Consider the following 5692-nt stretch of genomic DNA (forward strand, 5'->3'; position numbering starts at 1 on the left):
ATATATTCATCTATCTAGTGAGAGGCATAAAGAGTAACAAGAAAGACAGGAAGAATAAAAATTCACAGTAGATAACAGAATGAGATTATAATGGACACTTTCCTAAGTCAGGTATATTGGGATAAACGCAGACTCCATTGTAATTAGTAAAATTTATCTTTGATGCAAGACAGACTGAATGATGGAATAAAAAATAGTTTTAAAACAATGCACTGTTGTGCTAAATTGGTCATTTTTAAAAATGGCATTGGAATTTGCATATTGAACCAGATACAGGTAAGTTTAATTGGATGAATAGGCACTGCTCTATCATGAATTTAAACTGGCACTAATCTGGAGTCTCGTGTCATGCTGTGTTACAGTTCTTAGCTAACTGTTGAAAGAACCAAGTCCTGGCCAGGGGATTTTTTTTTAATGCTACATTTCACATAGAAAAATACAAAGGAGAAGAGGTAAGAGGGAAAGGGTTAGTATACTGAAAAAAGTGTCTGAAGTTTGGGGCGTGAATTCTAATAAAGTGAAGAATTATTTTACCAAGTTAAGTGGGAGATGCCTGATTAACATATATTGCCCTAAAGGTACCATATTTATACAACAAAGTGAGGTAGTATTACAGAAAATATATAAATTTCAACTTCTCTTCTTCTTCTACCCTTCGTCCCTCTTTTCTTCTTTTCCTTCCTCCCTTATTTTTATCTATTTGTATTTTGTGTGTGTGTTTGACATCTACTCAGTGCTTCCCACAAGCTAGAAAAGTGTTCTGAGTTCAAGCTTTCCTTTGAAAAAAAGGATATTGTTGTCAATTGCTTACATTTCCCAGTTTAATCATGTGACTTAAATATGTCATTCTAGATTTTTGAGGCCTCATAAGCTCAGTTTAATCAACATGTCTGTTTTCACTGGGCCAAAAAATTGCCTTAAAATGAGGTTTCAATGCTTTTAGTTCCAATACCTCCTACCACACCCATTACTTTTCAATGGTCTGTTTACTAATAAAAAAATGCCTAATTCCTACTGACGTATGAATTTGGAGCACAACTGAAAATAAGTGGCTATGTAAAACATGAAATCTAATTACAAAATAACAAGCTATAGTATTTCCATTACTTGAGTATCATTGTTCATATAGCTCATATTCTTCTGATATAAGTTTTTTGGCAAGCATCAAGTATCTTTAGACAAAATAGTTTCTTGAGTTTTTCAGTGAACTTAGAAATAGCACAAATGCTATTTTTCCTTACATAAATGTAACCAATCTCCAGAAGCTGCTCTTCAGAATTTTCAGGTCTTCCAGTGATGTGGAAGTGAGAATTCAAGTATCATAACTGCTAGTGTAAGTATACTCCTGTCTTGTAAATTTATCTTCTCCACCCACTCCAAACTTCACACCTTATTTCATGCTACCCTGTGTTCTTGGAGTAGCATTCTGATTAATATTCATTCTTTCCCTCTGTCTGAGGCACTTATTTTTTTCCTTTTCTACACACTTTCCCAAGCCCATCTGTTTAGTGGCAAACCCTCTTGCTTCACTTTGTCCTTTGCTTTTTAAACTTTTTCTTTAGTAGTGACTATAACTACTGACACCCTCCCCTACTCATGGAATTTTGAACTCAGTTGGGTGACAATTCTAATGTGCTTGACCTCCTTTTCTTCCTATACATTTCCACATGAAAGAACATCTCTCATAAATAATATTAGAAGTAATCATAATGCTAAGAATATTAAGATTCGTCCTAATTTTAAAGAGGCATAGAAGTCTGAAGTGTACTGTTATGATGTATAGCTTAGAGCACAGATAAATGAAGATGCAGCAATGGGGTATATATTAAGTATTATTTTTATACAGTTCACCCATCCTGAAGGATGAGGTTATCATTTGTATTTTTCTATAATGACAGCACCTTTAAAAGTATTTTCAAGAATAATCTAAAAACCAATATATAATGCATGCTGTTGACACATTTTGTTATAGATAAAAAGTATTGAATTGCTGTATGTCTACCTTACATTTATTTGACATATGATTTTTCCATTAAAACAACATTCTGTCATCCTATCAAAGACTATTTTTCCCAGCATCATTTATAAAAATTTTTAAAAATTGTAACTCTTTGTTTCTAAAAACATACTCATATGCTAAGAACAAATATCAAAAGAAAGCTGCTGTATACCTTATTTTCAAAGGGCTATTATTGGTACATACTACTTGAGAAAATTCATGCTTCCTCCCAAAAAGTTTCTGATTGTTATAGTAGTACTTGCATTTAAAAGTGATTACTCTCTTTGCCCGTCTCTTGTGAGAATGAAGACCATTATCAGCAATCAGACTGTCGACATTCCAAAAAATGACAGCACTCTGAAGGGGCACACAGTTACTGTGAAGGGCCGCAGAGGAACCCTGTGGAGGGACTTCAACCACATTCATGTAGAACTCAGTCTCCTTGAAGAGAGAGAGAGAAAAGAAAGAGGTTCTGGGTTGACAAACGGTGGGGAAACAGAAAGAAACTGGCTGCTGTTTGCAGCATCTGTAGTCACGTACAGAACATGATCAAGGGTGTTAATGCTGGGCTTCCGTTGCAAGATGAGGCCTGTGTGTGCTCACTTCCCCATCAGAATCGTTATTTAAAAGAATGGGTCTCTTGCTGAAATCCGGTGAAATATACACCTGCCTCGTTTGTAGAGGGTAGCTGTTGCTTGCTCAGTATCTCATGTCCAGAAAGATGAACTTATCCCTGAAGGAAATGACATTGAGTGTGTTTTAAATTCAGCTGCTTTGATTCAGCCAACCACCACTGTCAAAAACAAAGATATCAGCAAAGTTTTGGATGGCATCTATATTTTCTGGAAAGGGAAAAGTGATGAATAAGATCCAAGAGTTAACCAGCTACAGAAACAAGCTTCTGGATTGAAAGATACATTTGTGATATTTTAATGATTACATAAAAGATCTCTATTGAAAAAAAAATAAATAAATGTGATCACTAAACTTAAAAGTCATGTTTATTATATAGTAGAACTCTTGCATATCCTGAAATTTCTCTTAAAACCATCTGAATTAAGTCAGTTTCTTTTGTAGGACCAATACAACTGTGTTCTTAGATATAAGACTTTTATTAATTTATAATGAAAATAACAGAGAGAATTTCTTTTTTTCCCACAGCCAAGCTGGGTGGGGGGGGAGTCATTGATGACAGATTTGTTTCAAATAGGTATTATTATTTTTCTCTCTTGTGTTCCAATAGAGTTCTGTGGTTTTATAATAGTTCTTATTATCTTACTTCTCAAATCAGGGCTATCGGTGCATTTATTTCTCTTTTTAAGTGTATTTTGAGAACCCAGAAGTATAAAGAATAAATTTATAAATGTATTTTCATCTTTACATATCTAATAGCACTAATAGATTGCTTTTGCTTATCAATATAAGTACATTATAGTAAATACTTAAAGAGTATATTGCTCAAATAAACAATATACACTATAGATTTACTAATATATATTTATGTTCTTTGTATTAAATACTTTTACATATAATGGTTGAAGTTTTAACAATAAAGTGCATGCATTACTTTTCAAATGTAAAATTTGTAGTTACTGTTGAAAGTATATTAATCACCATTGTAAATGAAAATATATATTAAAATGTATAATTATACAAGCAGTACGTATAAAATTAGATTTTGTTTAAGAAAACCTTCAGTGAAACATCCAACTCCAAGCTCTTTGGGAATTTTTCCATTAAAACAATCATTTCACCTTCCAAGGGCCAAAGCTGCCATTTAGAGAAACATGCATTTAGCTTACAGCAAAATTCTGAAGCTCTCCTGGTGAGAAGTACTTAGATATAAACTGTGAAATGAGAAGAAAACTACTCTCATTTTCCTTAGCCCATAACATGAGAGTTCAAAAGGGAAAAAGAAAGCACTTCTCACCAAGAATAAACTGTGAAATACACTGAAGGCTGTTGGGGGCTGCACCGGGGGATTCCTAGGAACAAAATACACAGAGCCTCCCCATTATTAGCGGTTAATTCAAAGGTGACCTAAATCAGCAGTGACCAAATAATATTAGCATTATATTAACAAAGAAAAAAGAAAGAATACCATTCTCCATGTTTTGTGGAGAAGGTTTTCTGCTTAAAAATTAAAATACTAGTGGTTCCTTAGTTTATGAACTTAATTTGTTTTACAATTTTGGGGAAAATGGCTGTATTTGTTTGCAAACAGAAGTATTCGTGAACTGAGGGTTTACTGTATATAGAAATCCTAAAAGTACATTCTTGAAGTAACCCATTCAAAGGACAACTTGATATCCATTTTTACTTAAAAAAAATACACACTGAGGCAGTGGGGGTTAAAACTTTCTCAAGCATGGAAATCTAATAACAATGAAGTGCACACATTTTCCTCAGTTATAAGCCTGAAATAATTGATCAGTTTATATTTCATATTTTGGTTGTCATGCTCAAATTAATAGCCATAAGATTTGCAATTCTTTATGTTTTAATAAAGATTACAGTGAAAATGTTTGAAATTTCCATTTTTGTATTTCAAACATTGTTATACATATGCAGTTCTATGTGGTTCAAGTAGAATGATTTTGACAAAATATCAGCCGCAGTCAGTCAACTAATTTGAAACAGATTGCCATTATTAAACATCTGTATGAAATTGTTATTCTCAAAATAAACCACAAATAAGGGTACAAATGAAAGTCTGTAACTATTTGTTAGATCTCCTCAGTAAAGTAAGTGGGTTGTATCTCAAAATTGAACAGAAGAGTCGTAGCACTTGTCAGTAAAAATGGTGTGTATGACTATCCCATTGAGCAGTCATTCTTTGATTAATTTAATGTGATGTTTTTCAGAAGGACATTCGTTTTCATCCCTCAAATGTAAAAATCCACATCTTTAAATTTCTTCAAGAGAATCAAATATCGGTATTCAGGATGTTATACCAAATGTCAGTTGTTTCTCACTGTCACTGTCTTTCCCCTTAGAATATTTCTGAGCATCGCTCAGAATCTTGTAATTTTTACTTTTATCCTCATTCATTAAATGCTGTCTTGTGGAGTTTCATACTCCAAACATGAAAAGAAGCGTAGGTGTGAAAAAGAGAAATAGTTGTTTCTCTGAGCAGTTTTGAGCCTTATGTAGCTCTTGGACATGTTTTATATTTTAAATCTTATTATCTCTTTATATTAACTTTTCGACTTCAGTAGTAAATCCTTTCCAAAATTTCTGTTCCCTTTTCATCCTACATATCTTAGCTCATCTCCTATGTTTTTATCTTTTCTCATTTACAAATATTCTAAAAAATTCTCAGTATGAATTATCCGTTTGTTACATTAAAAAGTCTATGTTAAATTTGTTCTGTGTCATTATTTTAAAAAGACTTTTACTCTTGCTTCCTGTATTTCTTTGAAGAGCACTGATGTGTATTTTTCTTTCCAGGTAACATATCCTTTTCTACTTAATAGCTTTAGAATGTTCTTTTCTTTGACAATTTTTGATTTTGATGTAACTCGGACTTTATTCACTTAACTGTTTCATCAGCATTTTCATCTCTGCAAGTTGAGGCTCTTTCATTTTCCTCTATTTCTGAAAAATTATATGCTTCTCAGTTTCTGTTAGGATCCTTCATTATCCTGATAATATTTGTTATAGTTTAGCTATAAAAACCTCTCCTGAAAGCTT

General features: G+C 32.7%; 1 pseudogene; it reads left to right on the forward strand.

Annotated features, from left to right (window-relative positions):
* Positions 1-2302: 2302 nt before the first annotated feature.
* Positions 2303-2866, forward strand: LOC104876064 (annotated as a pseudogene).
* The last annotated feature ends 2826 nt before the right edge of the window (positions 2867-5692 follow it).

The sequence above is a fragment of the Fukomys damarensis genome, unplaced genomic scaffold, assembly GCF_012274545.1.
Source record: "Fukomys damarensis isolate Sample0158 unplaced genomic scaffold, DMR_v1.0_HiC HiC_scaffold_30, whole genome shotgun sequence".
NCBI lineage: Eukaryota > Metazoa > Chordata > Mammalia > Rodentia > Bathyergidae > Fukomys > Fukomys damarensis.